Source organism: Schistocerca gregaria, chromosome 1 (assembly GCF_023897955.1).
Source record: "Schistocerca gregaria isolate iqSchGreg1 chromosome 1, iqSchGreg1.2, whole genome shotgun sequence".
Classification (NCBI taxonomy): domain Eukaryota; kingdom Metazoa; phylum Arthropoda; class Insecta; order Orthoptera; family Acrididae; genus Schistocerca; species Schistocerca gregaria.
In genome coordinates this window covers 134,090,926-134,114,287 of record NC_064920.1, presented here as the reverse complement: position 1 = coordinate 134,114,287, position 23,362 = coordinate 134,090,926, and positions in this window count along the sequence as shown.

Here is a 23,362-nt window from a genome sequence, read left to right as displayed (position 1 = left end):
GGTGAAGAAATGAGATAGTGCAGTGTCTGTCTTATTCCTAATTTCGATACAATGTTCCTTTCACATTTGCGAATATGGGCAACCGTCAGCTGTATAATGGAATGACGACGATGAGTATTGAAATCTGGTTTCGCAGGACAGAGAGAATCAGGTTGTGGAACGGAGCCAAGGTCAGTTACACTTAATTATATAAGAACACACAACTTTATTGCTGGAACGAATGCGCACTTTTCTCTTTAAAACAACAAAGATCAATTCACGGCTGAGGACCGAAGTAACTTCTCCAGAATAAGTTTAAATGATTCCTTTTAAAGCGCCAGGATTTAGAGTAGGTGCTGAAGGCCTTACTTAAGTAAAATTGCAATATCTTCTCGGCTAAAGGCCGAAATAATATTTCAGTTCAGCTAAGAGAATTCTATAGAAGCATTTACAGTTTTTGGCTAAGGCCATATTAAAGAAATTCAAATAAATTCTTCGACTGAAAGCCCAATAAAAATATTTTTACTTAATAAATGAGAGGCTTTAACGATAAGCTTTTACACGGTACAACAAAAACGTTTGAAGAAAACTTGAATTATCTTGTCGGCTGAAGGCCCAAACAATTACTCAAGAAAAATCAAAGACCACGTTAAGATAAACATTTACAGTACACGGCTGAAGGCAGTTTCATGAATTCAAGATAATTAAGGTGAAACCTTACAGACAAGGATTTACATATTAAAGCCAGAGATTCTGAAACAAACACGGCTGAAGGCCTAAACACAGAGCAACAGGAATTTTAAATGAAATACGGCTGTAGGTCTATCTTAAAATACTTGACATTAGGTTCGGCTGACGGCTACTTTGAACGTAGAACAGACAAAATTAATACACGCTAAAGGCCTGGCACACTACTTGTGACAAAAGGAAATCACAATCACAAACAAGAGAACAGTGGTGCTCGGAAGTGTTCCATGGGTCGACTTGGGGAGGAAACTATAACATGAATTTAGGTGAGACAGACAGCCAAGCTTAACACTAAATAATCAGGTGGCAACACGACCTATGGACGGCTGAAGAACCAACCAACAATGTAATGAATTCCCTCTGTCGCAACCGACCAAGTGCCTACTCCATTCCGCAGACAGCATTTATTTGCTCAGTGGGAATGACACAGGCTACACACAGTTCCATGTAAACACACTTGCACAATAAGTCGATTAATCGTAAAAGCAATCACTGTGGAACAACGAATCAGTTCGAGTTTCCACAAACGGTCGGTGACCAAATACGCGTCGTCCGATGAGACGACCGACCGAACGAGCAACGCAGGTTGTTCCCACTGAATTTACGTGTGTCGGCAATGGTCGGGCGAGTCTTGGCTGAAGTTGACTGCAGCTACAGCCCGATCGATGTCCGTTCGGAATTCGGAGACACGGGAACCCGGGCACACTGTCTCGGACCCAACCATGCAGAGGTAACTCTTGCCCATTGGCCTCGACATCTCAGCTCAAGGCAGGAACCGACCCACATCCGGTAAGATGACCAACTGACGAGACCCAGAAACGGTCAGAGGACCAAATACACGTCGCCCGATGAGACGACCAACCGCTCGACCGAGCAACCAAATCTCGTTCCGCCTGCAGTCTCCTTCCTTCGGACAGTTCACGTGTGTGGCCAGCGGTCGGCCAGTACTGGCTGTCCGAGCCTCACCAGCGCTCCGTCCCCGACTGAACTTCAGTTCTGCTGGGTCCCGACGGACGACGACCCGGAAATATTAGCGGTCGCTCCAGAGGTAGTACGGCAGTGCACTTACAGATAAGCGCTGCTGCTGTCACTCACGGGAAAGCGAACCAGCAACTTGGTGACGCCAGTAAATCGAATAAGAAGGACGCGACAGTACCGTAAAGACTAGGTGATAAGGAATAAACGGCATGAAGACGAGCAGCGCACGGCTCAAGTATTTTACTTGAAAGTCGCTTCCGTGTCGAAGGTTTTGTATCCCACCTGGTAGGCGGCGCGTGGGTCTGCTCCTGTAAACTGAATGGATAGGCCGAATGTTGGAAGTGAATTGGAGCAGGTGAGGTAAGATTTTCCGTACAGCTTTTTACGTGGAAGTACATTTAATTATTAGTCAATGAGACCATATTCCCGTCGTAAGTAGTACATAGTCTGAATAGCAAGCTGAGGTTGAAGCGACGTTGCCAGGCCGTCTGATATTGATGAAATGCGCAGAATCTGGAACGGAGCTGGTAGAACTCTATCGTTCCGGCTAGAGTGCGCTGTCGTCAGTGTCTGTCGTAGTGCCAGCTTTAGAACTTGTATTTACGCCGTAGCATCGTAGCTAAAAAATGGTTCAAATGGCTCTGAGCACTATGGGACTCAACTGCTGTGGTCATTAGTCCCCTAGAACTTAGAACTACTTAAACCTAACTAACCTAAGGACATCACACACATCCATGCCCGAGGCAGGATTCGAACCTGCGACCGTAGCAGTCGCACGGTTCCGGACTGCGCGCCTAGAACCGCGAGACCACCGCGGCCGGCAGCATCGTAGCTATCCATACCACAGAAGGAACATTACATCATAATACAGATAACATTGGCACTGCAATATCGTACTAGTTAATGTTTGCGATAAAAACTACCTTCGTAGATATTGCATATTGTACCTCAGGAGAACAGTTTGTTACTTAACGCATCAAGTGACGGTTTCATAGTCAGTGACAGCTGTAAATTTTCCAGTACTCCTGATGCAACGAATTGAGTAGAAGGTAAGCAAATCTATCATCCATTTACCTAATACTGAGAACTAATATACTCATGTTTAAAAAAAAAGGAAATAGAACATCTTGAACTACTAGAGACAGGACGTTCATATTCACAGGACATGTACATCAGCATGTTCTGCAGAAATGATTAACATTTCAGTCACCTCGGTTCAGCGGGTGTCCTGTGGCATAGTAAGGCACAGGGTGAACCATGGGCCTGGAAAGCTTTTTCCACGCGTGATGGCGTGGAAAGCAGTCACTCTGAAGCCGCTACCCCTGTCTGCAGCGAACCAAAATGCGGCCATCATTTTCAAACAAACAGAATGTGGATTCTATCTGATACATTCCTGTCCCCAGTGACGCCGTTCCATAAACCATTGCCGTCTAGCATGTTTCTGCACATTCGTCGAAGGCAGGCGGAGAAATAGACGACAAGCACTAACGCATGCCGTCGTAAACGGCAGCGAACTGTTATCTCTAATAGTGTACGATGTGTTTCCTGTTCCACTGTTGCGCAGAGGAGGACGCCGATCTCTCTTCCAATGTCATTCGTATGAAGTGTCGATCTTCTAGCGCTGTGGTCTGTGTGATGCGACCTGGGCCATCTGGTCGTGTTCTACGGCCTTCGGTGAACAATTCTGCACACACCCGATGCACTGCCCAAACACGAGCAGCAATTTTCCACGTGGATGCATCACATTCTCTCATGCCAATAATGCGCCCTCTTTCAACCTCACTGATTTGACGGTACGATTCGCGCATACGTCTGCGAGGTATCCTCCACGTCTGTTCAAGTCACGCTGATCCATTACCGTCGCTTTATAACGACAGCGATATTGATACTGATATTGACTTTGAAACCGGTGGGGCCAACATTGTTCAAACGCTAATCATTTCTGCTGAACATACTCTAGCTCCACTCCTGGTAATCTCAGGGAATTTTCGTTGAGGACTGTAACGGTGTCTACTTTGCTTCATGGTGCCATCTGACCAGCAGCTTGTGTGAGAAGTAGTGGCTCCAAGATCTAGGAAGTTGAAAACGGCCAGGAGTGAGTAACGTAAATCACACAGCTTTCATTCCGCATCAGAATGATGCCGTATCCCGACGATGACACGCTGGGAAGCCGGCCCTTGTGTGTGTACCATTTATCCCTATGGAAATGAGCGTTTGGTGGCATTGACCGCTAGGCCACTTGCGGGGGAGGTCCGGCCGCCTTGGTGCAGGTCTTCTTACATTCGACTCCACTGTGGGAGACCTGCGCTCCAGCTATCGGCGCGGACATTTATCCCTACTATCGAACGACACTGATCGCAGTATGGTGCTGACAGTGCAAATACTTTGATTCAGTCGCGGCTGTACTCGGAGTGGGCATCGCAAATTTGTGGAGACACTCAGATCATTGAGATGCAATTGTGATGTTCTTTAGTAAGTATAAAATGTGAAATTATTGTAGGCCACAGTAAAACAGTGTAAATATGACGAGTAGTGAATTGTTAATTGATAACACAGAGGAGAAGGTGTTAATAATCAATTAGTGAAGAAATATCGTTGAAGTTTAAATTGGCTTAGGTGCTGCGGTTAACATATGCGTTTGAATTTTAAAAAACAGTATTTTTACTGTATGAAGTTTAGCTATTTACGTGAGGAAATTTTCAGAGTGGCTGTAAGTGAAAGCAGTATTGCAGCAGTAGCGACGAGTACCAGTGGGGACGGAAGCTATTAGCTTTCAGATCATTGTCAACTAAACAATGACTGTATTTACGATCTTTGGTCCTGCACAACTGTATACAAACCTCGTGCGACCTATCATCTATTAAGCGGCAATGAACAGTTCAAAAAAATCAAATGTGTGTGAAATTTTATAGGACTTAACTGCTAAGGTCATCAGTTCCCAAGCTTACACATTACTTAACCTAAATTATCCTAAGGAGAAACACACACACCCATGCCCCAGGGAGGACTCCAACCTCCGCTGGGACCAGCCTCAGAGTCCATGACTGCAGCACCCTAGCCAGCTCGGCTAATCCCACACGAATCCCAGACGAATGGATAGTTACTAACACGCAGTGACAGTTCTTAGCGTCTCTTGTTAGCTTGGACTGCATGTAAGTTCTCATCCTCCAACCCGAGCCGACCCTTTTTCTTCCTCTTCTTTTTTCTGCTGATCAGATATTAACGAAACTTGCCTGTTACGCTGCCCATCTTTACCAGCGCGTACCTCTATGTCTTCCTCTTGGCGTTTCCTTTCTAGCCTTTGACGACAGTCTCATATCCTCCATTCTTTCTAGGTGTTTGTTCCAGTTCCTTCCTAAATCTAGAATTTTATCGCCGGGAAGCATTTCATAAAGCCGTTTTATCCTCTCATGAGACAAGCTGACCCACCACTGATGTAATCATCGATATCCTGCGTACTGGCTTAGGGAGGGACTGACGGCCCAGATGGTCCCACACAAGTTACATCGGGGACAGAAATGATTATCTTGCAGCCACGAGAGTACTTGTACGTCATGCAGATAGTTCATACACACACGTGTCAACTGCGTGTCAACGAGCAGCGTCCTGCAGAAAAATGGCAGCAGAGACTGTCACGTGAGAGGAAGGATATCCGTGACATGCAGTTATGCCGCAAGAATTCCCCCAGTCACCACCGGTCGTGGTACGTTATCATTCCTGATGTTTCCTCCACCATGACGACAGACTGAACACTGCTGTGTATGACCAAATAAATGCTTGCGCCATACTCACCACCGATGGTCACTCTGTACAGTGCAGAACCGCAATTGCTCACTGAAAACAATGCGACGGCTTTCAGAAGAATTGATAAATTCTGTAATAGTCGTGGTGATTTGTGTCATTGTCTGGCAGCCCTCTTACTTATTTTATCTGCCCCTCAGAGTTTCTCGATCGGTTCTTTGGTCGTAAAGATAGGCCGTGGTGTTGTACCAAGACACTAGTTGTATAAAAATTTGTCCACCTACTATATCGCCTTTCCTTATTTTTTTCTTGTTTGTACCGGACCAACAGTGATTTACTCGGTCGGTGCTTTGGTCGTCAATATTCAACTAAGACACTAGTTGTCAATTGAAAATTAGTTGCGCTATCATATTGCCTTTCCTTTCTCGTTTATACCCGATCGTTAATGTTCCTGCTCAAGATACCACTCCAAGATTTTGCACTGCAGTTAACATCAGCCGCTGCACGGGACGGTAATTCCCCAGTCCGGTTGGTGCTAGCCTCCGACCAACGCGGCGGGGTGGCACAGGATGTTGCACGGTGTGCATTACTTGCTCTCCGATAGCAGACACAGATCTCAAGGTGGTACGATGCACTTGGTGCACAGCACGACGATCCTCCTTTACGGTGGTTGCACTTACTCGACCTGAACCTTGACAACGAATATATCTGCTCTCATCGTCCCATACAGACTATCATGTGGCCACTGCAAATCCGAATGCCCTACGATTAATTTTTTTTTTTTTTTGGTTCACTTGTCATCTGACTGTTTTGATGGTGGAGGCCGCCATTAATTCCTATCTTGTGCCAGCTTCTTCATCTCACAGTAGCACTTGCAACCTAAGTCCTCAATTACTTGCTGGTGAAACGTGGGTACTCACTAGAATTAAGGGAAACGTAGGAGGGAGGATCCACCAATAAGACTTTCTCTTTACACAACCTATTTATTTAAAATATATAACCATAATTTTTTTCACATAATGAGCTAATTTGTGACATGAATAAGCTTTTGCTAGAGAAATCAAAACAGAAAACAATATTACAATAATTAAAAGTCGACCGGACCTGCAGCCGACCCTTTATGGGGCGAAACAACAGTGTTTACTACCGCGCTGAACACAGTTTCTCTAATTAAATGTCCTTCTGCAACACATGAAAACTATACAAGCACCATTGATGACAAGAGTAATTCGTTTGCTCAAAACAAATGACGTAACTTTTAATTTGAAGCCTGTATGTCGAGAGGTTAGGGGTTGAGTTACGCACCTGTGCTTAAAAGTTAAACGGATTATGAAACGATATGACAACGATAAAGCTTACTTCAAAGCAACCAGCATCGTAATTTCAATCGGCAACCAAGGTGCGACTGGATCCCAACCCGTCCCTTTTGACAATCTTACTTTCTCTATATGCCTGATGACCGTTGTCTGTTAATATTTTCCAAGTTAAACTTACTGTCAGTTATTAAGATCGCTCTGAAGGAACGTCTTAAAACATTACTTGTGAACACTTATTACAAGAGAACTCACTCCGAGGAACCACAAGATCCAATTAAAAATACACCTACAATGAGCCGATCTTTCAAAGAAAACAACGCACATCTTAGTAAAACAGGTTGTCCAAATTATAACTGATGCAATTACAATCAAATAATTGAAACGGTTAACATTTAAATCTAACAATAAGATGCCTGTTTTGTTTCACGGCAACCTGTGCCTTAGTACAATTGTCTCGGCTGTATTTACGACCAGCAGCTGATTCATTGGAACACTAATGATCGGGTATAAACGAGAAAGGGAAGGAAATATAATAGCGGGACAAATTTTCAAGCAACAGCTGGCGTCTTAGTACGTACTATAGCCTATATTTACGACCAAAGGGCCGACCGAGTAAAACTCAGAGGGTCCGGTACAAACCGCAAAAAATAAGGAAAGGCGATATAGCAGCGGGAAAAACTTTTAAACGACCACTAATGTCTTAGTACTATACCACGGCCTATATTTACGACCAAACAGCCGACTGAGTAACTCTGAGGACCGGGTGAAAACCAGAAAATAAGTAGGAGGGAGGAAAAAATGACACAAATCACAACGAAGATTACAGGATGTTACCCCCCTTTATCAACAAGCAGCTCCATGGCTCCACGGTGCATCGTGGAGGTTACTAACAAGGGAACCTCCCCATCGCAACCCCCTCAGATTTAGTTATAAGTTGGCACAGTGAATAGGCCTTCAAAAACTGAACACAGATCACTCGAGAAAACAGTTAAAAGTTGTGTGGAACTATGAAAAAAATAAGCAAAACATACAAACTGAGTAGTCCTTCACAAAATATGCAACACCAAGGATAGTGTGAGATCAGGAGCGCCGTGGTCCAATGGTTAGCGTGAGCACCTACGGAACGAGAGGTTCTTGGTTCACGTCTTCCTTCGCGTGATAAGTTTAATTTTTTATTTTCAGACAATTATTATCTGACAAACTCTTACGTTTTCATCACTGTTTTGGGAGTGATTATCACATCCACAAAGAACCTAAATCGGGCAAAGTAGAAGAATCTTTTTACCCATTCGCCAAGTGTACAAGTTAGTTGGGTCGACAAATATTCTTGTCATGTGACGCATATGCCCTCACCAGTGTCGTATAGAATATATCAGACGTGTTTACCGGTGGAGGAATCGGTTGACCTATGACCTCGCGATAAAATGTTTTCGGTTTCCATTGGAGAGGCACGTCCTTTCGTCTACTAATCGCACGGTTTTGCGGTGCGGTCGCAAAACACAGACACTTAACTTATTACAGTGAACAGAGACGTCAATGAACGAACGGACAGATCACAACTTTGCGAAAATAAAAAAAGGACGTCTTGTTCCGTAGGTGCTTGCACTAACCACGTGACCACAGTGCACCTGAGCCCATACTCTTCTCGATGTTGCGTATCTGGCGCATGGACTACTCAGTTTGTATATTTTGCTTACTTTTTTCATAGTTCTACACAACCTCTTCCTGTTTTCTCGATTGATTTGTGTTCAGTTTTTCAAGGCCTACCCACTGTGAAAACTTATAACTAAATCTGAGGGGGGTGCGATGGGGAGGTTCCCTTTTGGGTAGTGACCATAAAGCCAGTTAGAAGAGGGCAGCCAGGCCACGAGCGCTCGTCCGACACGAATGTTGCCAACCAACGGACGGGATGTCGGCCTGTTGTTTGTAGTCGATGCTGACCCCAGTGACGTCCTCCGGTATCTGCCCTCTGCGCAGGCCTTCTTCGCGTAGCTCGTGGCTTCGGCCGCTCGGACCTCGTGACCATCTCCTGTCGCGACGCTACCGCCTATTACCAAATTTCGTGCCTCCTTCTCGGGCCAGCGAACCTCGTATATATATCGGTGCACGAAGACCTTCTAAGGACACAATCCAAAGATACCAACTCTTCCTTATACACTCCTGGAAATGAAAAAAAAAACACATTGACACCGGTGTGTCAGACCCACCATACTTGCTCCGGACACTGCGAGAGGGCTGTACAAGCAATGATCACACGCACGGCACAGCGGACACACCAGGAACCGCGGTGTTGGCCGTCGAATGGCGCTAGCTGCGCAGCATTTGTGCACCGCCGCTGTCAGTGTCAGCCAGTTTGCCGTGGCATACGGAGCTCCATCGCAGTCTTTAACACTGGTAGCATGCCGCGACAGCGTGGACGTGAACCGTATGTGCAGTTGACGGACTTTGAGCGAGGGCGTATAGTGGGCATGCGGGAGGCCGGGTGGACGTACCGCCGAATTGCTCAACACGTGGGGCGTGAGGTCTCCACAGTACATCGATGTTATCGCCAGTGGTCGGTTGAAGGTGCACGTGCCCGTCGACCTGGGACCGGACCGCAGCGACGCACGGATGCACGCCAAGACCGTAGGATCCTACGCAGTACCGTAGGGGACCGCACCGCCACTTCCCAGCAAATTAGGGACACTGTTGCTCCTGGGGAATCGGCGAGGACCATTCGCAACCGTCTCCATGAAGCTGGGCTACGGTCCCGCACACCGTTAGGCCGTCTTCCGCTCACGCCCCAACATCGTGCAGCCCGCCTCCAGTGGTGTCGCGACAGGCGTGAATGGAGGGACGAATGGAGACGTGTCGTCTTCAGCGCTGAGAGTCGCTTCTGCCTTGGTGCCAATGATGGTCGTATGCGTGTTTGGCGCCGTGCAGGTGAGCGCCACAATCAGGACTGCATACGACTGAGGCACACAGGGCCAACGCCCGGCATCATGGTGTGGGGAGCGATCTCCTACACTGGCCGTACACCTCTGGTGATCGTCGAGGGGACACTGAATAGTGCACGGTACATCCAAACCGTCATCGAACCCATCGTTCTACCATTCCTAGACCGGCAAGGGAACTTGCTGTTCCAACAGGACAATGCACGTCCGCATGTATCCCGTGCCACCCAACGTGCTCTAGAAAGTGTAAGTCAACTACCCTGGCCAGCAAGATCTACGGATCTGTCCCCCATTGAGCATGTTTGGGACTGGATGAAGCGTCGTCTCACGTGGTCTGCACGTCCAGCACGAACGCTGGCCCAACTGAGGCGCCAGGTGGAAATGGCATGGCAAGCCGTTCCACAGGACTACATCCAGCATCTCTACGATCGTCTCCATGGGAGAATAGCAGCCTGCATTGCTGCGAAAGGTGGATATACACTGTACTAGTGCCGACATTGTGCATGCTCTGTTGCCTGTGTCTATGTGCCTGTGGTTCTGTCAGTGTGATCATGTGATGTATCTGACCCCAGGAATGTGTCAATAAAGTTTCCCCTTCCTGGGACAATGAATTCACGGTGTTCTTATTTCAATTTCCAGGAGTGTAGATATTGGCAATGGAGCCGCAAGAGGGATAGTCGATACTACACCTGAGCTAGTGCTGCCAGACGGAACAGTCTACTAAATCACAGACGCCACTGCTCAGCTGGATGTATCCGAAGCGTTGTCTTCCTCTACGTTCCTGCCCCCTACAGCTCCATCTAGTACCATGGAAGTTATCTATAGTGTCTTAAGACATATCCTGTCACAAAGTCCCTTCTCCTTATCAGAGTTTACCACACACTCCTTTCCTCTCCGATTCTGCACTGAACCTCCTAATTCCTTATCTTACCAGTTCACCGAATTTTCAAGATTCATCTGTTGCATAACACCTTAATACTTCGTTTCTATTGCCTTCCGGTTTTCCTAAGGACCATGAACCATTACTGTAAAGGTCTATGTTCCAAATGTGCATTCTGAGAAATTTCTTCCTCAACTAAAGGCCTATTTCTTTGTCTTGGCCAGCAGTGCCCTTCTTGTCAGCGGTAGTCTGCTTTTGATGTCCTCCTTGCTCCGTCCATCATTGGTTATTTGCTGCCTAGGTAGTAAAATTCCTTGATCTACTTCGTGACCATCAATCCTGATGTTAAGTTTCTCACTGTTCTCATTTCTTCTAATTCTCGTTACTTTCATCTTGCTATGATTTACTCTCAGTCCATATGCTGTTCTCGTTAGAACGTTCATTCCATTCAGCATATAATGTAATTCTTCTTCACTTTCGCTCGAGGTAGCAATGTCATCAGGGAATCTTATCATTGATATCCTCTCACATTGGATTTTAATCCCACTCCTGAACCTTCCTTTTACTTTCATCATTGCTTCTTCGATGTACATACTGAACAGTAGTGGCGAAAGACTACGTCTCTGTCTCACAGAGCCGGCCGGAGTGGCCTTGCGGTTCTAGGCGCTACAGTCTGGAACCGAGCGACCGCTACGGTCGCCGGTTCGAATTCTGCCTCGGGCATGGATGTGTGTGATGTTAGATTTAGTTAGGTTTAATTAGTACTAAGTTATAGGCGACTGATGACCTCAGAAGTTAAGTCGCATAGTGCTCTGAGCCATTTTTTGTCTCACAGCCTTTCTACTCCGAGCACTTCATTGTTGGTCGTCCACTCTTATTATTCCCCCTTGGCTCTTGTACATATTGTATATGTCTCTCCCTATAACATACCCCTATTTTTTCAGAATGTCAAAACATATTACACCATTTTATATTGCTAAACGCTTTCTTAAGGTGGAGAAATCCTACGAGCGTGTCTTGATTTTACTTTGGTCTTGTTTCCATTATCAACAGCATTTCTGATGCCTTTGCGTTTCATAAGCTAAAATGATCGTCATTGAACAGCTCCTCAGTTATATTTTCCATTCTTGTGCGTATTATTCTTGTCAGCAACTTGGATGCACGAACCGTTAAAGTGATTGGCGATAATCTTCGGAATTGTATGGATCATATTTTTCGGTCAGGTGCTATGTCTCCAGACTCATACATTCTACTCACCAACGTGAACAATCTTTTTTCTTACCACTTCCCAAAGATCTTGTTAATGAACAATTCGATCAGCTGTTCAAACTCTCCCACGTGCTAACGAACCTGTGTCACACTTGTAACTGCGTCTCCAGGTTCTTCACAGTGATCTGGAGCTGTTCACTCCTTTTCTACAGAATGACCCAAGAGGTACGGACAGTATTCAGGAATATGACAGGAACGATCAGTTGAAGCAAACAGTTTCTATGTAGACACAGGCCCTTTTCCGAATGGCTTTCGTGATAGGCTACGTTTAACGACCATTGTTATTTATGGCATGTATTATTCAGTACCTCGCCTGTAGTGCAACACTACAACAGTTAATAAACGTTACAACATGCATATTGGGAAGTATCAACTGAAAAATACGTATTTATAACACAGTCGCCGCTAAGTATTGTCGTACACGTAACATTACAGCTGTCGCACACTTCACAATGTGTTGCTGCTCCAGCGCAAGCTGTTGAATTACCCGTCCAGAAGAAAAATGAGAACCTGGAAGAATACTGAAATCTCTGGTAAACAGAAAACGCTCAGGAATTCGACGTGACCGAAAGAGACGTTATTCTTCGACAACAACAGGAATATTACCATCACAGAAGACGACAACATACGCCGAGTTAAGCTGTGCTAGAATAAATCGTCTAACAAAGCCAAAAGCACTTACACCAGGGCATATTCCGTATGAAGCTTCTTGCTTCGAATGATCATTCCTGCCATATTGCTAAATACTGACCTTTCCCCCCGAGACACCCCGTATGTCTTACCAGGCCTGGCAACATCACTAAAAACAACCAACACCAATGCTGCCTGTTCGCCGTTCTGCGTCAAAGAGAGCTGCACCTGTAATCATTTACTTACCCACCTACTGTGTGTACGCCTACAAAGCTACGCTGACATCCAACCATGTCTTCTGGTTTGTTTACTTTTATTGACACGCAGTGGATACAACTAATATATTTATTCCTGCGACATTCAGTCTTGAATAAAATGCTACCATTGTTCTTTTTTTTCCATATCGGGGTACATTACAGGCCACATCTAAACGAAATCCATTATCTTAGTTCCATCAGTCGGCCTCGCACCCTTTGCACGACTGAAATTTGCCATTACTGTGTCAGTGCATTGAATTTGTAAGACATCATTTCTAAAAACGTTCTGACTCTAGCATGTGGCATAAAATATTTGAATTCACTTTTCATTTTTCCTCTGCGGCAGAGAATATTGGAATCTATCGCTCATATTTCCGCTGCCCTCTCCACATATGGTAACTATGTACGCAGATATTTGTCTTGTTCTTACAGAAATGAAATGAGCGTATGGCATCGTTGGCAGGGAGGAGCCTATTCGGGGACGATCTGCCGCCGAGTGCAAGTCTTATTTCATTCGACGTCACACTGGGCGATCTGCTCGCCGGTGATGAAGACGCAGTGATGATGAAAACAACAGAACACCCAGTCCCTGAGTGGAGGAAACCTCCAACCCGGCCGGGAGTCGAACCCTAGCCCGTTTGCCTGGGAGGTCAGCACGTTACCACCCAGCTAAGCAAGCGGACATTGCTCTTATTTTCGTGAAATATAGAGCGATTTTTCCATACGTTTTTTATGGTTTTTATAGATTCTCCACCTCATATCTGTATAAAATTCTTATTTCTGATTATTTTCAGACAGGAAACTGTGTTTCACACCCCGTACTGAATCTGAATTTCCCTACCAATTGTTAGTCACGGAAGAAACATACAAACTTTCATTATCATGTTCGTCACCCTTTTCGAATAAAGCGTAACGTAGAAGTTTGGAATTCCCTGAGGATTCTTCCCCTCACCAGATTATTTTTGGCGCTATCGTTTCGTCGGCATTTTGTAAAAATCCAAGAATATTCTTTATTTACAGGTTATTAATGAATATGTGACATTATCGCAAATGAACAGTAATGGGAGGACTTCGAAAGACGGTGTGTAACAAATGTAATCGCGGGTATTCCTCAGACAAATACAGGGATTTGCGAGCACTGGGTTATTTTTAAGTAACGCAATAAGCTGAAAAACTTACGAAGTAAAATTTTAATGGCTAGGTAAAAGAAAATTATGTTCTTCGAAATAATAAAACTTACACGATTGACCTCGCTGTCTCATAGATTCAAAGTGGCTCCCACGCCTTGCAGTAGTGCAGTGTTCACAATAGTGACAATAACGCCGACAAACGTATTCTCTGACATAGGAAGACAGATGAGAATGGGCTTGTGAGACTCGTGTTGCTGTTTAGTTTCCACAGAAAAGAAAAATGCATTTCCATATGTCAAACCCATAGCTAGCAGAGTGTTCAACCAAACTGCATTGCCTTGCCGGCCGCGGTGGTCTCACGGTTCTAGGCGCTCAGTCCGGAACCGCGTGACTGCTACGGTCGCAGGTTCGAATCCTGCCTCGGGCATGGATGTGTGTGATGACCGTAGGTTAGTTAGGTTTAAGTAGTTCTAAGTTCTAGGGGACTGATGACCACAGATGTTAAGTCCCATAGTGCTCAGAGCCATTTGAACCCTTCTTCTGAAACTGCATTGAGAGCATAATAAATCTGTCGTTGTTTAGTTTCTATAGAAAAAACTGCCCTTCCTTCTGCCAAACCCGGGACTAAAGGAGTGTTAAACCAAACTACATAGACAACATAAGAATACTGTACCAAAAGAATACGAAAACACGCGTGGCCAATGTTAAAGAACTACTGAAGAAACTTCTGATAAAATGACAACATCTTACACCGGTCCCAGTGGGAATTAGTAGCTCGTCTTGTCCGAACATTACTGTAAGGTAGCTGCATTTGTATCCTTATATAGTTTCTGTTGTCCGCGAGTAAACGCATTTAGTTCTGCCAGTGGTTTTTTGAGGAAGGGGTATGTGATCATTTGGATGCTAATATTTTCATTCGATAATTACGAAAAGGATAGATTGCTAGTCACGATGTGGTGGAGATGAGGAGTCGCAGAGAGGCGCAACAAAAAGACTACTAAGTAAGTAAGCTTTAGGCCAAAAGGCCTTCTTTTGAAATAGCCAACAAAATGGCTCTGAGCCCTGTGCGACTTAACTTCTGTGGTCATCAGTCGCCTAGAACTTGGAACTAATTAAACATAACTAACCTAAGGACATCACACACATCCATGCCCGAGGCAGGATTCGAACCTGCGACCGTAGCGGTCGCTCGGTTCCAGACTGAAGCGCCTAGAACCGCACGGCCACTCCGGCTGGCGAAATAGCCAACACACACATAGGTTCACGCAAACACATCTCATACACACATGACCTACAGCCCATCGTTCAGAGACAGTGATCATGTGTGTCAGTCTCTTTCCTATTTTGGTATTCTGTAGCGTTATACGTTTATAGTAGATTATTCATTCTGAAAGTCAGTCCGAAGACTGATCTGGTCCAGCTATACACGTTACTCTATTCTGTGCAAGTCTCTTCATCTCTGAAGAACTGCCGCAACCTACTACGTCTGAACCTCCTTACTATATTCGAGCCTTCGTCTCGTACTATTTTTACTCCCAAACACTTACGTCCAATACTAAATTGACGATTCCCTGAGGCCTCGGGAAGAGTCCTACCTACCGATTCCTCCTTTTAGTCAGGTTTAGCCACAAACTTCTTTTATCCTGACTTCTATTCACCATCTCCTCGTTAGTTATTCGAGTCACTCATCGAATCTTTAATGTTATTCTGCAGCACCACACTTCGAAGACTGCTATTGCTTCTTCATATGAAATGTTTATCGTCAACATTTCACTTCCATACAAGGCTAGAGTCCATATAAATACGTTTAGAAAGAGCTTGTATTATTTAAAATTTATTTCATGATATTAAACTATTTTCAGATATACACTCCTGGAAATGGAAAAAAGAACACATTGACACCGGTGTGTCAGACCACCATACTTGCTCCGGACACTGCGACAGGGCTGTACAAGCAATGATCACACGCACGGCACAGCGGACACACCAGGAACCGCGGTGTTGGCCGTCGAATGGCGCTAGCTGCGCAGCATTTGTGCACCGCCGCCGTCAGTGTCAGCCAGTTTGCCGTGGCATACGGAGCTCCATCGCAGTCTTTAACACTGGTAGCATGCCGCGACAGCGTGGACGTGAACCGTATGTGCAGCTGACGGACTTTGAGCGAGGGCGTATAGTTGGCATGCGGGAGGCCGGGTGGATGTACCGCCGAATTGCTCAACACGTGGGCCGTGAGGTCTCCACAGTACATCGATGTTGTCGCCAGTGGTCGGCGGAAGGTGCACGTGCCCGTCGACCTGGGACCGGACCGCAGCGACGCACGGATGCACGCCAAGACCGTAGGATCCTACGCAGTGCCGTAGGGGACCGCACCGCCACTTCCTAGCAAATTAGGGACACTGTTGCTCCTGGGGTATCGGCGAGGACCATTCGCAACCGTCTCCATGAAGCTGGGCTACGGTCCCGCACACCGTTAGGCCGTCTTCCGCTCACGCCCCAACATCGTGCAGCCCGCCTCCAGTGGTGTCGCGACAGGCGTGAATGGAGGGACGAATGGAGACGTGTCGTCTTCAGCGATGAGACTCGCTTCTGCCTTGGTGCCAATGATGGTGATATGCATGTTTGGCGCCGTGCAGGTGAGCGCCACAATCAGGACTGCATACGACCGAGGCACACAGGGCCAACACCCGGCATCATGGTGTAGGGAGCGATCTTCTACACTGGCCGTACACCTCCGGTGATCGTCGAGAGGACACTGAATAGTGCACGGTACATCCAAACCGTCATCGAACCCATCGTTCTACCATTCATAGACCGGCAAGGGAACTTGCTGTTCCAACAGGACAATGCACGTCCGCATGTATCCCGTGCCATCCAACGTGCTCTAGAAGGTGTAAGTCAACTGCCCTGGCCATCAAGATCTCCGGATATGTCCCCCATTGAGCATGTTTGGGACTGGATGAAGCGTCGTCTCACGCGCTCTGCACGTCCAGCACGAACGCTGGTCCAACTGAGGCGCCAGGTGGAAATGGCATGGCAAGCCGTTCCACAGGACTACATCCAGCATCTCTACGATCGTCTCCATGGGAGAATAGCAGCCTGCATTGCTGCGAAAGGTGGATATACACTGTACTAGTGCCGACATTGTGCATGCTCTGTTGCCTGTGTCTATGTGCCTGTGGTTCTGTCAGTGTTATCATGTGATGTATCTGACCCCAGGAATGTGTCAATAAAGTTTCCCCTTCCTGGGACAATGAATTCACGGTGTTCTTATTTTAATTTCCAGGAGTGTAATTGCTAATGTCAGTCTCCATTTTGTATCACCTGCAATTCGGACATTATCAGTTGATTTTGTTGTCCAAGAGCAAAACTGATCTATTAGTTTCAGTGTCTCATTTCCTAACCTAAACCCCTCACCATCGTCTGATTTAATTCTGATACATAGTGTTAGGGGAATTCGGGGCAGAAGGGATAGCGAGGCACAATGGGAAATTGCTCTTTTCTAGACGGTACAGTGTTGCAACATGCTGTATGGGCATGTAACTATTTCTCCGAATGGAAGGGAAATGAGGGCAGCCATTCTGATTTAGCGTGAACTGCGAGATCTAATTGAATTTTTGTTCGTGACATTACCGCTTGCGTTGTTCTAACGTTTCGTGAATTTCAACATACATTGTTAATTGTATACCCCAAAATGACACACTCCCTTAAAGCGCATGGTATTTGTTATACTTCAGTTATTTAATGCGTTTAAATACGTTAGTTATTACACTCCATAAAAGTTGTTAACCTCAAAAGTGCTCTTAGGGCGGAACGGGACGGGGCAAAATGGGATACTGTCCCGTTCTACCCCGTCCTATTTTAATACAAGTAGAAAGCAAACCCAGCCTGGATGTTCATGGATGCTAGACTCTCCCGACCAGCTACGTTCGCCGAACAACTCAGCTTTCCAGATGTCGTCCGAGGCTGCCATTCCAATCCCACTAATCTGTCAAAACACTCGGCGGACTACAGGACGAAAAGGAAAAACCGTCGTATTAACAGATTCTTCTTATAAGAAGGAACTGCAGAATGCCGTAGCACGTAAACTAGGCTACAGAAAGGAGGAGGGTACAGAAATATAAACAGTGTCAGGTGCAGTGCAACTTAAGGCAAAAATATCAAACTGTACACCCAAAAAAATCGAAACAGAGGATATCAAAGACCTTAAGAAAAATAAAAGGAAGAAGTGATGGAGAAGAGAGAATCAGAGACAGAGGATGCTGAGTGTCTCTACTTCTACTCTGTTTCTAATGAGGGCTGGGTCGCATGCCAGAGTGGACACTCAATTCATGTGCTCGCATAGACAGTGAAGATGAAGAGGAAATACTGATTTGTGACTATTGTCGAAAGGGCTAGTAGTTAGTGGTTTGGTGGTTATTAAGCATTGTACATTTTTCAGAATGACATTAAAATATATTCTCATTTTGAAGAATGACTTTTAAATTGTTTAAACTGCACATTCCTTAGTCTGAATTGCCTGTTATACAACATTTTGAAATATTTAAATACGATATTCGTAATTCAAATTGAACGTTTATGTAATGATGTAACAAAAAATACCATTATCCCATTGTGCCCCGTGGGTGGGGCGGAACGGGAAATATGCAAGACTTTCTTTGAAGAACTGTAAAAAAATGCAAAATGTATTGTTTTAAGTGATTTTAAAATAAGGTACATTAGGTTACATTACAAGGTGTTTTTTTATCACTTTAAGAAGTGTTTCCTTGTGTTCCCTTATTTTATAGAAATTGTTAAACGTTAAGTATGCCGTTCCACCTCGAGTTCCCCTACTCTTGTTTTACTTTTGTTGACGTTCATCTGACAGCCTCTTGTCAAGACAGTATCCATTCTGAGCAACTGTTGCTAGCAGAATTTTGAAGATACCTGTAAATTTGCTACGTTTCGGGAGCGCATGTATAGTGTTAAAGCTACAAGCGACATAAAATCACTGTCAGTTTTTTTTTTTTTTTTTTTTGCCTTGATGGTAACTTAGTGTCGAAACGGTTTAAGATGATTATTTTTTATGATGTTATTTGATATGTTAATATTTGTAAATGAAAATGTTATATTTGAAGAACTGTAGTCTGCGATGGCAGCACCGTGGAGTCGTAACATCTTTGACAGTCCATAGTGTAAGGCTGAGGTGTGCAGCAGGCGGCATTCATTGAGTGTACAGTGAAATGCATGGAAACACTTTCGGAACTACGTAGTTGCAAATTTATTATGAGGAGGAACGATGATCAGAACAATGGCTGGATGGCATACATAAAAAAGGTTTTTATATGAAGAACATGGTATTATTTGATGAGCTAAAAGGTCTGTTTTTATTTTTGTAGACCTATTTCGTTGGTCCACTTCACCCTCGTCACAGTAGAGTTTTTGATAATTATCCTATTGATTGATCTTCTGAGTTAATTTACTGTACCATGCAAGTTATTAGGTTAAATGAATTTTCATATCAGAGTCTACAATTTTTTTAAGTTCCTTCCTAACTGAAATTTCATATCTTAAAGGATGACTCATGTGTTTCATTGGCATTCTTTGTCAAAATTTTGAACTTAGTTTCTCTGGAACAACTGTAGGTAGTCTTTAGCAGTATTTTTTTAGCTGTTGCGGAGACTTGCTCTGTTGCTGTTTCTGCCAGTACTTCATTTAGCAGGTGAGAGTCATAATACTTTATTGCTTCGTTTCCTTTGCGCAATATAGGTTCTGTCAGTTTCTTTAGTTTACCAGGGCCATATGTCACTGCATAAATTTTTCCGATTTTCAGGTTACATTCTTATGCAGTTAGGTTGTTTTTTTTTTTCGAACTGTTTGCACTGACCAAGTCTAATGAGCGTGAGAATTATTACCTTGCCTGTTTATTAGCTTATGAATAAGATACGTTTTCACACACATAATTCTTTTCAATTTTATGTAATTGATTTGGCTTTGAGCTCAGTAGCACATTAAGTTTTCAGTGCACATTCTCAGGTTTGTATTTACGATAACACACACACAAGTAAATGCTTCTCACTTACAACAAGTAAGGCGTATTGCAATGATAAAATTGTGGTTAAGACATGTCAAAGTGTCTAAAAATTGTTGAAACTTTGCGGTTAAATTATTTCACCGTAGCAACAGCCAGTAAAGGAAATTAACTGTTTTTATCAGTTAAAATTAATCATAGTTAGTCTGCAACACAACCATTTAAATTTAATGACCATCAATTATTACAAATGAAGACTGGTGAGGATTTGCGCTTCTGATTTGACTAAGACATCTTGGTGTTTGGCCGCGTAGGGAACTGCGGAACACTGAAGCTCGTTTACATAAATAAAAACGAAATAGGCGGAAACGAAAGGTATTATTGTCGACCTGTAGCTTTTGGGGTCAATATGCTGACTACTACCGCTCAGGAACAGAAAATTTCTCATGATTCCAGTCGCGCTACGTTTCGATGAGTTTCACTTCCATCGTCTTCTTCCTGGTGTCGGAACGACGCTCTTACACGGGCGGTGAGCACTCTGCCAGTGCAACAAAGCGTATGAGCGTGAGTGGAGGGGAGGGGGGACGGGCAATGTTCGAGTCCCGTCGCTTTCATTCAGGCTACACTAGCCTCTAGGTGTCTACTGGTCTCGAGCGCTCGTAACATATTCAGGCCAGTAATGGGTCTCAGGCAGAGCTACGTCAGTCCGTCTTTAAGAGACCATTTCTTGTCGTAATTCTTTCGGATTCCTTGATCACGCCTTCCCAAAATACATTTGCTTTGCACGTTATGCTGATCCGTTCAAAATCGAACATACGGTTTTCTTCTAATCTATATTCAGTAATAGCATATGTGTCGTGCCCAAGAACGTCTCTGGTTTACTTCAAAGAGCGCTGAAGGTCCCACAATATATCCGCTCAATGCACAGCAGCCTGCAGTCCCACTAGATCCTTAGTCAAGTTACCTAAGAGTTGATCTCAAATATTCCCCAGTGATCCGACGATCATTTTACGTCCTATGTCTTCATATTACTTGCTATCTTTCCTTGATGTCATATGTGGCAGAATCGCCAGTTACTCGCTATTATCCCCTCTGGCATTGGTGTGTGTGTTGTTCTTAGCATAGGTTAGTTTAAGTTAGTTTAAGTAGTGTGTAAGCCTAGGGACCGATGAACTAAGCAGTTTGGTCCCTTAGGAATTCACACACATCTGAACAGTTTTAAACTCGCTGTTGCCCTGTGTTATTTAGTCATTGCACATTTTTCGGGTGTCAATACGTCGAAGGCCAAAATTTCAGCAGCAGGAGGCAGAATGGTTCATGTTACGCTAGAAAATTATGGCACTATGGTATTGTGCTCTCGAATGGAAAAAAATCGACGGTCCTGTTATGTGCCTCCAAATGTCTGCAAGAAACCACCACGCTGCCGCAGAACTCAGCACACAAGCAACTCACAATGAACGTGATTTCGGCTGTGACGAAGACCATCCATTCTCTTCGGAAGAAGTCAGATTTGTCAGGGAGGTGGCTAAAACAACTACAAGCTAAGATGGTAGCAACCACTAGCTTGAATGGTCAGTCGATAGAATATTCAGAAGAATTGCCGATATTGCCACAGCAATTACCATCAGCTCACCGACGAATGGAGAGGTCAACTAGCTGGCATAATTACTGAAGAACTGGATGTGACCCTTGGTGTGTGGAATATTTCCACACATCGAAATTAAACACATAACCAGTTTCTAGTTGCCACACACTTCTTTATTACAAACATACTTCTCTTATCAAATTAACAGTAGCAACACATATTTTTCAAAATTGTATCAACCAAATTTCATTAAATAAAACAATGTTGATTAAAGCATCATTAGTCAAATATGACTGAATGAACTAAATCACACAAACCTATGACTTAGATGGAACAGTTTTTCATATCATATCTCTGAGAATGCATTAAGTCCAACAAACTCAGATCTTTCAAACTTTGCTTAACCAACTTTCATTAAATAAAACAATATTCATAGAGCCATCATTAATAAAATATAACTACCATAACTAAACCTGACAAGCTCCATAACTTACAGTGAAACTGTTTTTCATGTAATTCACATCAAAACTCTAAAATTACTTCTACAACTAAGGGGATGAATTAAGTCCAACAGGTACAGATCTTTCAAAATTTGCTGAGCCAACTTTTATTAACTAAAGCAATATTCATAAAATCACAATTCATCAATTCTTAAACATGCTTCAAGTAACACAGAAACTGGTTTTCATGTAACTCAGGACCCGGCTAAGAACATTTATCCACTCAAGTCTAATAAGCCCAGATCTTTCCAAAATTGGTCTTAAAATTTGTGGCAATTTAACATGGTTTTTTATACATTAATTATAATAATAACCTATGGAATCGTTTTAACATGGGACCCCCTCAACTCTACGGTAGATTGGTGATGGCCGTAAGCAAACCGATAGGTCCTAACAGATACAGGAGATGTACGGACCAGAAGGTGAAATAAAAATATACTCAACTTTTATCTACAAGTAAGCTTGCGGAAACCACAACACTCCACCGGCAAGATGGAATTGCCGCACACACAGACACCGATTCAGGTCCTTAATATTCATTGTTCCACCTTGATATCCTGATCGGAGCTTGCTTGCGTCGACCACCGCTAATTATCTGAAACATGAACACATCAGCGGCAGACAACATTGTGACGCAAGATATACACAAGGATATTAACCCAACTAGTTATCAATAAACATTTAGTTCTACGCGGCACACATGAAATTTAAGCAGACCTAACATACGTGACAGTGACTCTTACGATTTGATTAGACAACCTCTAAAACAACAGTAACATAATAAAATAGAAAAGGAATTGGGGAAAATATTTCGGCCTGGTTCTGAAGGTAAGGCACAAAGTAACACACTACTTGGTATGCATTAAACAAGGCTTCATGTATATTGGTTGTGCGTCACTAGCACTCCTTTCAGTGCCGTCAACATATTAGGCAGCAAGATCTAGGTTATGAAAGAGCCAAGATAGTTTTCAGTACACAGGGCTATTCAGTTATCATGAACAGAGCCCATCGATCAACACTTCGACGACTCCGGTTCATTACTGACTTTGAATCGCATGCAACAGACACGAAGGAAATCCGTCCTTCACATATCCAAGAAACCTCACTCATCGTCGGCTGCGGATCTGCATTGCAACGGCTAAACACGTCGCGGCAGCGGCCCACGCTCCATCGTCGAACAGACTCGGCTACCACGCCACACGTGACTGTCGCTGACACAGCTGATACCCGAACTGAAGGCCCAGAGACCGCGCGCGCCGCAGTTAAATAGCCATCCGCCAAAGATAAGTAGCCAAGCAGGCATCGAAAATCAAGCCAGACGATCGTGATGAGAATCGACGGAGACTGGCGCCAGTAGCACACCAGCTCAAACCTACGGCCACCATGGGAAAATCTCTTACCATGTCGTGA